This window comes from Solanum stenotomum, chromosome 10, assembly GCF_019186545.1.
Source record: "Solanum stenotomum isolate F172 chromosome 10, ASM1918654v1, whole genome shotgun sequence".
NCBI lineage: Eukaryota > Viridiplantae > Streptophyta > Magnoliopsida > Solanales > Solanaceae > Solanum > Solanum stenotomum.
In genome coordinates this window covers 20408355-20421314 of record NC_064291.1, presented here as the reverse complement: position 1 = coordinate 20421314, position 12960 = coordinate 20408355, and the positions used below count along the sequence as shown (strand labels likewise).

The 12960-nt window shown below is 37.0% G+C and overlaps 1 pseudogene; it reads right to left on the bottom strand.

Moving 5' to 3' along the window:
• Positions 1-12960, bottom strand: part of LOC125842803 (uncharacterized) — a 79196-nt pseudogene that overhangs the window by 23078 nt on the left and 43158 nt on the right.

Genomic DNA, 12960 nt, shown 5'->3' with positions numbered 1-12960 from the left:
AAATCTTATGTGCAGTCCGAATACCACTATGATGCCCACCAACGGGTGATGAATGACATGCTTCAAGTACACTCAGCATTTCAACCTCAGGCACACAGCGACGAATAATCCCATCAGCACAACTACGATACAAATAAGGTTCATCCCAAAAGAATTTCTTCACATCATGCATAAATTTCTTTCTTTGGTGAAAAGACAAATCGGGTGGCACAATGTCGCTTGCCAAATAATTAGCAAAGTCTGCGAACCAAGGAATCAAATCATTAGAAGCAGCCAATACCTGTTCATCTGGAAACGCATCATTAATTTCAGCCCTATCTCCAAGCTTTAGCATGGCCTCTTCCTCTAATCTGGACAAGTGGTCGGCAACTTGATTTTCGGTTCCCTTTCTATCTTTTACCACAAAATCAAACTCTTGCAGCAACAATACCCATCTGATCAATCGTGGTTTTGCATCCTTTTTCGCCATCAAATACCTCAATGCAGAATGGTCAGTATGCACGATGACCTTAGTACCAAGCAAGTAGGAACGAAATTTTTCGAATGCAAAAACCACCGCAAGAAGTTCTTGTTCGGTCACTGTATAATTCTTCTGGGCCACATTCAGAGCTTTGCTAGCATAGTAAATAGGGTGAAGAATTTTCTCACGCCTTTGACCCAATACTACACCAAGCGCCACTCCACTCGCATCACACATTACCTCAAACGGTTGTTCCCAATCTGGTGAAATAATGATAGGTGCTGTAACCAACTTTTCCTTCAACTCTCCAAATGCTCTAAGACAAGCATCATCAAAGCAGAACTTATTCTCCTTCTCGAGCAGTTTGCACAAGGGATGTGCAATTTTTGAGAAATCTTTGATAAATCTCCTATAAAAACCTGCATGCCCAAGAAAACTTCTAACACCTTTTACAGAGATAGGTGGTGGAAGCTTTTCTATTACCTCGACTTTAGCTCTATCAACCTCAATACCTTTCTCTGAAATTCGATGACCCAACACTATACCTTCTTTTACCATGAAATGACATTTCTCCCAATTCAGCACCAAGTTGCAGTCTTCACATCTTTTGAGCACCTCGGCCAGATGTTTTAGACAGTGATCAAACGAATCACCTACCACTGAAAAATCATCCATGAACACCTCAATAGTGTCCTCCACCATATCAGAAAATATAGACATCATACATCTCTGGAAGGTCGCTGGAGCATTGCACAATCCGAATGGCATTCGTTTGAACGCAAAAGTCCCATATGGGCAAGTGAAGGTGGTCTTCTCTTGGTCTTCTGGAGCTATAGAAATTTGATTGTAGCCCGAATACCCATCAAGAAAACAATACCAACCCTTGCCTGCAAGTCTATCTAACATCTGATCCATGAATGGCATAGGGAAGTGGTCTTTCTCAGTCCACGCATTCAACTTCCGGTAATCCATGCAAACTCTCCATCCAGTGACAGGCCTCATTGGAACAAGCTCATTTCTTTCATTTGGAACCACAGTCATACCACCTTTTTTAGGTACACATTGCACAGGACACACCCAATTACTATCTGAGATGGGATAAATAACTCCCGCATCCAGCCACTTGATGATCTCCTTTTTGACTACCTCTTGCATAGGTGGATTTAATCTTCTCTGGTGCTCAACACTGGGCTTATGATCTGGTATGAGTTGGATTTTGTGAGAACAGATACCGGGGGGGATCCCAATAATATCTGCAATAGTCCACCCAATCGCTCGCTTGAACTTCTTTAATACAGTCACCAAACACTCTACTTGCCTTGCATTCAAATCTGCTGCAATGATGACCGGCAAAGTATTCTCTTCGCCTAAATATACATACCTCAAGTGTGGTGGTAGAGCTTTAAGCTCCAATTTCGGTGCCTCCACAATAGATGGTCTTGTGGGTGGGGACTCGCGATTCTTCATGTCTAGCTCATACTTCTTTGGTTTGGACCGGTATTCAAACTTATTAAGTGCGGCTACCAACTCATCATATTCTTCAATACCATCACTACCAAAATTCATCATGACTGCTGCTAGTGCCTCAACACCTAATCGCTCTTCAATTTGCACTTCTGACCCACTCTCCACTCTGTAAGTTATAGCAGATACTGTTTGTAGCTCACCATTCTGCTTCATGGATCTACAGATATTGAAAGTTGCTTCTTCATTGTTCAGTCTGAACTTCATCTGTCCCTTTTCCATATCAACTAGCGCACACCCTGTGGCAAGAAATGGTCTCCCAAGGATGATGGGAACCTCAAAATCAACCTCACAGTCAAGGATCACAAAATCCACCGGAAAGATGAAAGACTCTACTTTCACTAGCACATCATGGAACACACCTATAGGCCTCTTCACAGTCCGATCAGCCATTAGTAACCGCATTTTAGTGGGCTTTGGATCCCCCAGACCCAACTTTTTGTAAATAGATAAAGGCATGAGGTTGTTGCTAGCACCAAGATCACACAATGCCTTAGCAAAGTGTAATAACCCTATAGTACATGGGATCGTGAAAGCACGAGGGTGTTCTTTCTTCTGCACCAGAGATCTTGTAGCAATAGCACTACAATGCTGCAATCTATCATCACCTTCAAAACTCACAGACCTTTTCTTTGTCACCATATCTTTCATGAATTTTGCATATCCAGGCATTTGCTCCAAGGCTTCTATCAAAGGGACATTGATAGAAAGCTGCTTCAACATAGTGATAAACCTACGATATTTCCCATCTTCAGTCTTCTTCACTAACCTTTGAGGAAAAGGTGGTGGAGGTCTAGGTATGGGAACCACTTTCTGAGGTACCTCCACTTCTTGTTCTGTCACAACCTCTGACTCCTCTCTAACTTTCACCACATCATCTTCTTTTCTATTCTCAACTTCTACCACAGACGGCATATGTGGATCTATGGTTTGCTTACCTCCTCGAGTGGTAATTGCCATACAATGACCATCATTCTTTGGATTCTGGATGGTGTTGCTAGGAAGAGTGCCAGGTTGACGCGGGTTCACTGTAGTAGACAGTTGAGTCATTTGCTGCTCTAGATGTTTTATTGACACTGCATGGGCATCAACCTTTTGACCAATACCAGATAAGTCGTTTCTCATTTCCTTCACATTCCCTTCACATTCTCATCAGTAGAATCAAACCTTCTCATCATCTTCTGCAGCATATCTTCAATACGCGTCATATTACCTCCAACTTCCCTAGCACCAGATTCCCGATTTTGAGGGGGAACATAGGGTCCAACCCAATCGTTTCTGTTGCCATAGTTGTTCCTGTTGTAGTTGTTGTCGCGGTTGAAGTTCCCATCTCGGACATAGTGACTCTCTCGGTTGTAATTTCCATAGTTCCGACTTTGGTTCCCTTGACCTTGGCGCCAATTTTCCGTGTTGGATCCTTGGGCGTTTGGTCGGAAACCCCCCGTCTGATCATTCACCGCATAAGTGTACTCTTCATAGTAACACTCATCAANTCTCATCATCTTCTGTAACATATCTTCAATACGCGTCATATTACCTCTAACTTCCCTAGCACCAGATTCCCGATTTTGAGGGGGAACATAGGGTCCAACCCGATCTTTTCTATTGCCATAGTTGTTCCTATTGTAGTTGTTGTCGCGGTTGAAGTTCCCATCTCAAACATAGTGACCCTCTCGGTTGTAATTTCCATAGTTCCGACCTTGGTTCCCTTGACCTTGGCGCCAATTTTCCGTGTTGGATCCTTGGGCGTTTGGTCGAAAACCCCCCGTCTGATCATTCACCGCATAAGTGTCCTCTTCATAGTAACACTCCTCAACTGGTGGTGGTGTTCTAGTTAAGTAATTTACAGCATTTACCTTCTCTGCTCCTCCACTCACATGCTTCAATACCAACCCCAACTCTGTCCTCATCTGAGCCATCTCCTCACGAATATCATCTGTAGAGTTAACAGTAGCATTGTGAACAGCAAATGTATTTCTCCCAGTATCTGACCTTCTAGTGCTCCACGCTTTATTGTTGCGAGAGATCCTCTCCAATTTTTCAGCAATCTGTGCGTATGTACAATCACCATATGAACCTCCAGCAATAGTGTCAAGTACTGCTTTATTGTTATCATCCTGTCCTCGATAGAAATATTCCTTTAGTGACTCATCATCAATACGGTGATTTGGGACACTTCTTACGAAAGCAGTGAATCTGTCCCACGCGCTACTCACAGACTCTCCAGGTAATGCCACAAAATTGTTGACCCGATCTTTGTGATTGAGCTTCTTAGATACTGGGTAGTACTTTGCTTTAAATACCTCTGCTAGTTGGTCCCATGTGAAAATAGAGTTGTAAGGAAGCTCAGTGAACCATACTGCAGCATCGCCTATCAGTGACAGAGGGAACACTCGTAACCCAATGACATTCATATCCAAGTCTGGTCTGACTACACAACTTTTGCAAACAACCCGGAGCTTGGCTAGCATGTGGATCCTCCGATGGCGATCCTGAAAATAAGCCTCTTGCTGTAAGCATCTGCATCAAACTACTAGTCACCACAAATGTGTGCCCTGGAGGTAGAGGAGGTAGGACGATGGGTCCATCGGAATCTGCTATGTCGACGTTGCCCCGATAGTTGCCATGGTGTTGCGGGCCTGGTGGACCATGCACTCTCAGTGTATCTCCCAATTGATTTTCAGCTAGACCTCGATTTTCCCCACCAACTACTCTTGGCTGCTGTAACTCAACTGCTTCATCTAGATTTCCTCCGATAGGATGAACTGGAAGTCCTTGATTGTTCATTCTTTGCAAAGTTCTGTTCAACTCTGGATCGTACGGAGTAAGTGGTTCACCTTGGCTCCGTGTACTTGGCATACACTAGAGTCTGAACCTGAGAGAGACAAAAAAAATAAAAAAATAAGGAAATATTTGACTAACGTTCAATATTGTAGTTAAAACTGAATCTAAAAGCCAAAATTCCCCGGCAGCGGCGCCAAAATTTGATACGCTCAAATTACACCTCATTTCAGAAGCATAAGTGATCGTTATCAAGTAAAGAACCCAACTTGTTGGTTGGAATCGATCCCACGAGGAGAATGGTTTAGACTTTACTTTTAACCAAAAATTATATTCGATTAGTCAAATTATTTCCAGAAACAGGTAATAAAAAGGGGGGTTGTGCTTGTGTAAAACAAATAGTAAGACTTAATATTGTAATCAATAATTAAATTCAACTTTGGTTGTTATCAAGATAAGAGAAATAACTAGGGTACACGTGTTCCCCATAATCTCATAACACAGTAATCCTAGTAATAGCAATCCTTTTCTACTGTATTACATGCAAAGTGATAAGTTAGGTATCTCTAAATCCTTGGTCCGGCATCTAGAGAATTTCACCCCGCACCTTGGTCCGGCTACGTGTGTATAATTTACTAACCCTTACCTTTACCTCATATTAGACATCATAATCGATGTTTGGCTTAGTTATTACTTCGCACCAATCGACACTAGCCTATTAGATAGTATCACACTAAATCTATGTTGATAATTCTTTTCTTGTTAATTACCTCCTTGGTCCGGCAAGTAGTAACAAGGCGAGTTCTAACGTTGGCCACCGTTAAAAAGACTTCTAAACGAAAGAATTATCAATGCATGCAAAATACTAGTCAAGAATTGCTTATTTACTATTCATACTTTGTTAATTGATCATGGTTCCCACAACCCTAGTTGTGGATTTAGTTACTCATATTAGCAAGAACACAATTCATAATTGTAGATGGAGAAATCATGAACTTACGTAAAGAGAATAATAAACCCAGAAAATTAACTTGAATTGCAAAGCCAAAATCTTCAAAACGAACTTGGGAAATCAATAATTGCTAGGGTTGCAAATTAATCTCCAAAGTTACAAAGCAAAAATAGAATAATAGTGTCTAACCCCCAAAAACGAGGTTTACATGTCCTATTTATAGAAAACAAATCCTAAATAAAAAAGGAAACAAATTAAGGAAAGTTTTGTTCAGGTACGCGTCTTCGATTCACGAGACTGACTTACGGACCGTCGATGGATCTACGGTCCGTAAGTCCCTTCCGTCACTCGGGACTTAGAAAATATTTCAGCATCCAACAATCAGCTTCTCTGAAGCAAACGACGGACCAGCAGCACGGACCGTAGATCGACCTACGGTCTGTCAATCTCTTCCGTAGCTCCATACTTAGCATCTTCAAAAATCAGGTACTGGAACCCTCGCAGTCTCACTCTACGGATCAACAGTACGGTCCGTAGATCAATCTACGGACCGTCAATGGGCACCGTGGTTCCACCCTTGGTCAGATTTCCCTGATTTGTCCTCAACACATTCCTGCTGATCTACGGTCATCACCTACGGACCGTGAATTGACTTACGGTCCGTAGATGGCCTCCGTGGATGCCTTTTTCTGCATTTCCTTCAGCTATCTCTAAATTTCCGCGCATGAACACCTTTCCTGCAAAACATGATAAAACACATAAAAACCAATATAAAAAGGCCCTAGACACACACGACTTGTAAGTGAAATGTATTAGAAATACCGTAAACTCACGGTATATCACCAGTATCCTGTACATAGATGGTTTCTTTTTTCTATAAATAGGTTTGTTTTTCTTTAATTGAGAGCAGGTTTTAGAAACCCTCTATCCTTATTTCTACTTTTTCTCTCCCCACTTGTAAAATATTTTCAAGTATTGTAAGCTTATCGGACTTTGGCCAGAGGAATAGTAAAGTGTGTTGTTTGCTACAAGGTACTTCCTTTTACTTTTAGTTTTATCTTTTTATTTCTGAGTTAAGCCGTGACTATGTCCGGCTAAGAAATTATATATATGCCGGATAACTAACTTCTCTCTTATATAGACCATGAACGGATCTAAGCTTTATTTAAATATAGAAGAATTTTAGTATGGCTTCTCGACTTGGTTCTGAGATTGAGGTACAGTCAGATCTAGTACTACTTTTATTGGCTTTATCTTTATGACTTCGTCTGATGAGCCGTGGTTTTAGCCCGAATAGGACGCAATTGCACTTTTAAGAAAAATACCAATTTCTTAATTCCAATTTGTTAATTATATATGTACTTCCAATTAATAATTAATTAACGGATTTTTAAAATATTAAAAATAGAGATTAATTGTAGCGCTGACACGTATGCGCTATCACCTCTCCTATTATATCTATATATATATAGATTCATTTAATACTTTCAGTTTTCAGATTGTTCTATTGTAGGGGCGAAGCTATAGCCTAGTAAGGGTGGTCAGATGAACACCCTTCGTCGGAAAATTATATCGGGTATATAGGCAAAATAGAGTCTAATATGTGGATATTTATTAATTGAACACTCTTTGAAAAAGCAAAGGCAGATGGTCCAATGGTAGGCACACTTGTTCACCTCATGGAGGTCTGGGGTTTGATTCCCACTAGTTGTATTTATAATACAAATCTCTTTTTAAACAAAAAACCACAGAAATTTTTGTGCAGGTTACTCATCGGTCTCTTTTTAAACAAAAAAACATAGAATTTTTTGTGCAGGTTACTCATTGGTCTCTTTTTAAAGTACCCACTACTCTAAAAAAAAAATTATCAAATTTTTGTGTAGGTTACTCATTGGTAAAAAAAAAATGGTTTGTGTACCCACTACGCTAAAAAAAAAATTATCGACTGTTTAAAGGTTGAACACCCTTGGCGAAATTTCTAAGGGTTTGTCCTATCCACACATCATGTAGTGGAGGCTTGGTTTCAGACATCGTATTTTCGCTTTATGGTCTTTGTACTCAAATTTTTCATATAGGTTGAGTTTATCATTTGATACTCATATTTTGTATTCATGTTATTTTAGTTATGTTGTCATCTTACTGTCATGCTTTGTCATGTGGTTAAGCGTAGAGTCTTTTGGGATTCTAGGTATTATGTCACATCTAGGAGGTAGTCTTGGATCGACGAGATTTTGAAATTACAGGGATCAATTACGTAGTAGGTATGTCAACTGCGTAGCATCGGCGAGAAGAGGAATGTGATCAGGACATGGCCCATATGAAGACATAGATGGGCTTGTTGACCAAACATTTGTTAGTTGGTAGATCAGTAGGAACTGCATATTGACATGAGGACTTGGATTTTGATTTTGATGAGAACGTCAATTATCTGAACAACTTGGGGGTTTCTAAAATAACAATTTGGGAGACAAAGGTAGAAACTATCAAAAGGATGACTACTATGATAGAGTTGGAAACTGCGATCAAGGGAACTAGCATAACAAAGATAACTTCAAGAATGATTGTAGTGGAGTATATGTTCCTCCTGCTAATAGAGACAGAGCAGGTAATCGAACAAGTAACTCTAGGATGAAATCCACAGAATCTGGGGTTAAGAAGTTGAAAGGTGATCTCTCCAACATGATTCAATTGGTGGATTCACACTCGATATCTATCAAGAGCTGAAGCATCAGATGGGGAAACTATCTGCCACATTATATCAGAGAAAGAATGGTACACTACCCAGTGGTACTTTTCAAAACCCAAGAAATAAGGGTAATGCATGGAAATTACTATTAAGAGTGGTAAGTCACTTCCAGGACCATTACCTACAAGTATTGAGCAGGAAGGAGATGCTAAAGCTAAAATTGATACTCAGGTTGAGAAGGGTTCGATGCAAAGGTTCTTGTTGATTCTAGTAAGTCAAAAGAGGTGGAAGTTAGTCCTAAAGAAGTTGATACATCAACAACAACGAATTCCTAAACCACACCTCTATTACAGTAAAGGATGAAGAAGAAATATGATGATGGTATGTTATTGAAATTCATATACAAGCTTCATCAGTTTTAAATGAATATTCCTTTGGTAGAAGCTTTACAACATATGTTAAGTTGTGCTAAGTTCATGAAGAACTTGGTCACAACTAAGAGGACAATCAGTTTTGAGCCGGCAGATAACTTGCAACACTATCGTGTTATCGCTACAAGGTTTCTGCTTCAGAAGAAAGAAGACCCAGGTGCATTCACTATTCATGCACAATTGGTGACAATTCTCTAAATTTTGGAAAAAGATATTCAGAAGCATATATCTATATCACAAGAGAAATTGTTAACAAAAACAAATGAATTTAGACTATGACGTCATGTTAACTTCGTATATTGGAACATTACATATTAATGTATATATTAAGCAAAAAATAATTATTATATCATCAAAATTATTTTCCTCTAGTACTCGAGGTTATGAAATATATTCTCTTAGGATAGAACGGCTTACTTCATCAGAATAGTAGTACCTCATATTCCGCTAAACTTCGAACTCACTCAACGACAATAAATCACACAAAAAAAATTAAAATGCAAGATGAAGAAGAGCAGCAGATTAAAAAAAAATTGTGGTGGAAAATTGAAAGAAACCCCTCTATATATAGTCAACAAAAGGGAGTATGAACAAATGTTTTTTGTGTCTTATCTGAAAAGTCATGACTTTTTCGAGAAGTCACAACCCTTTGGAAAAGCCACAACTTATTGAAAAAGTCACAATTCATTGAAAAATCACAACCCTTTGAAAAAGTCACAACTCATCGAAAAATCATAACCCTTTGAAAAAAGTCACAACTTATCGAAAAAATCACAACTCATTGAAAAAGTCACAACCTAAGTTAGAGATATTATAGTAATTTAACATTCAAGTTAGGAGTTCATGCTTTTAAAGTAATATATATATATATATATATATATATATATATATTTTCAATATTTTGCTTAGTGTCAGGAAGAGTTGCATGTATTAGTCCAAATAAAAGAGTAAAAAATACTACTCGCCTGAAGTTGATTTTTTTCGTGTTATTAGATTTATATTTTTATGTTAAAATATAGTTAAGTGACTTTGGTGTAAGAGATAATAATAATCTGATCATTTGTAAAATTTATCTTACTTTATCATGTCACATCAACAAAACATAGATTTTCGACGAGTTTGTTTTGTGAATTACATTGGTTGAGTTTGATAATTTTTACAAGATACAATAAATTCAATACAGATAACCTTAAAAATAAATCTATAAAATTTAAATCATGAATCCATTTTTATTATTATGGAGAAAACAAAAATCACCAGCGCTTGACTTTTGTGGTTGGCTTCTGAATAGGGTTAAAGGAAACAATTCGAGTCTCTTAATTTATTTCATCAATTTTCAACTTTACAGATTTATAATTTTTGCATGAATATTGCATCATTTGATTCTTGGAAACATGATCAACCTCTTTTTATTTGTTGTAATGTATTGTTAATTTAAATATTATGTGTATTTTAATTGTTATTTAAATTTTATTATATCGTATTGACTAAATTCATCATTAGATAACGATCAAAATTCCAATTTTATGAAACGATCAATTTGGTGTGATCATATCATTATCTTAATATTTTCTTCTCATTTGTCTTTACTTATTATTTAATAATCTAATTTTACCCTTTGCCTTTCTTTTTATAGTTGCTTTATCTCGTTCCCTACTTTTCTTGTAGTATTATCATTCAAATTGTTGATGTATCAAGTTATGTAATAACGGAGAACGATACAATCTATTCAAATATTGTATTTATCAAAACAATACAATACGACACAATACAATACAATATATTTATAGCTCTTATTAATTATGTACTCTCTTTTTTTCATAAATATCATACTTTTTGTTCTAGAATTAAAATACGAAAAAAAGTTATCTTATTAATATTTTGCTTAAATGTCCGGAATATTTGTATTTATTAGTAAAAAAAAGTAAAAAATATTACTATCTGGAGTTGAATACTCTGACAGTTATGATTTTTGTGTTACTAAATTTAAAATTGTTTTTTTATGTCAAAATATAGTTAAGTCACTTCGATATAAAAAGTAAAAATTATGTGCCATCGATAAAATTTGCCTTACTTTATCTTGTCACATCAACAAAACATAGATTTTCTGCGAGTTTATTTTTTATTACCTGGATTTGAATTTGATGATTTTTAGGTAATAAAAATTGAAATATAAACCTTAGGCAAAAACATATATTTGAATGATCACTCAAGAAATTACCTGTGCATTTTCTTCCTCTCCTTTCAAGATTGATTTTTATGTTGTTTTTTTTCACTTGATGTTCGATAAATACGATTTAGGGTTCGACTAAATCTAAATTCGCGTTGAAAATTCTGAGATTGGGGATAGAAGTACTTTCTAATAAAGATGACTTTATACCTAAAAATACTTGAACTTGAGAGAGTACTTATCACTCTCTTGAAACTGTTAAATAATAATAAAATTGATTTATATGTTATTGAAGTCTATGCAAAAGATTACAAATTACAGTCCTATTTATTTACCTTTACAAGTTTAATTATTTCAAAGACGGTGAATAAGTTCCCAAATAGCCAGTCAACTACTGAAAACTTAAAGTTATCTTCTCCTTTTTTGTAACGAAAAAAAATCATTTTTCTATATATCCATATTTCACTTATAATACCTGGCCAGATCTGTTCAAGTTTCGACGAATAAAAAATAATGCAGCATTTTCAGTGGACAAAAGTAAAATAAAACCCCACCTAGGCCCTAGCAATTCGATTGGAAAAATTACCTAAATATATAACTTATTTTATCATATTCTTTAAAATTTCCTATCATTTGAAAAAATTACACAATTAATACTCTCTCCTATTCTTGGATACATCACTTTACGCAATTTATCGGGACGTTAAATGATGTATCCGATGTATTAAAAAACGGGACGCGATCTATCGTGAACGTTTTAGAATGTATCTGGATTCCACCAAATTTAAGGAATTTTTGTAATTTGAAAAATAGTAGGATAGAATTCCAACCACATTTGCCACCCCTACTAGCAACAAATGTCAAGTTAACTCTGTCTACCAAAGGCTTAGACAAATGGAAAGACACCTAGTGTTTTTATCTCAGCCCACCTCTTTGACCACTTGAAAATTTTCGGATGCTGAGTTGTTGCATTATTTGACAAGGGTATCTCAAGGATGTTCACCATTATAATCTATGTAGGATAATACTACTAAAAACCATCATACATACGTAGGAAACTATCTTAGGTGCAGATAGTGTTAAGAGTATTTGGCCAATTAATATGATATAAAATTAAACCAGATGGACTAGAGCCAAGAAGGATAGAAGTAAAAGATGTTGGGAGTTTCAATCAAGAGTTCAATCCTCCTATGCTTGAGAAAGTAGCCTAACCTTGGTGCAGATCATGCAAGAGAATCTACTGCATGCCTTGCCCAGAAAGATGCTGGGAGTTTCAATCAATAATTTTCAAATATGAATTCAACATTAGGTGACGCTCTGCGGAATTCTTCTATCTCATCCATCATTTGTTTACCCGAACGATAAATTCCAAAGAAGATCTCCTCAAGTACAGGTGCATATGCCAAAATATACATGATAAATTCCATTTCCATCTCAAGACCCATAAACATGTTCACTTGAACTCTTTGAAGCTTCACAACACCGTATAAAAATGATTGGGCACGTAGAAATTGTTAGCTCCTGTATTCAGGTTAGTAAAAAATACAGAAACAGAAAAATATGAAATTGACAGAATGATTTTTTTTTTTTAATCCGAGTCCGCAGAAACCACTGTGTTTCCTTAAGAAATTTAATCCCCTCACTGTACCCGAGGTTGCAGATTAATTCCTCCCAAGATAAAATGGATTAAACTGTTAAAGAAGTAGCGGTACCTCAAACTTCAATAACTTCAGTGAACGCAAGAACAGCAACAAGAGCACACACAGACTCAGTCGATCGACTATTTTATTTATGTAAGAATATGTATGCAGAGAGGAAAAAATTTCAGTGTTTGAAAAAACGAAAAAGACCTCTTATTTATAGCCATTTGCAGCAAGGAACGCGTCTGTTCAGAAAAATCTGTTCAGACCCATTTTTTCCAGAACATTGTGTCCTTTGGGAAAAGTAACGACTTTT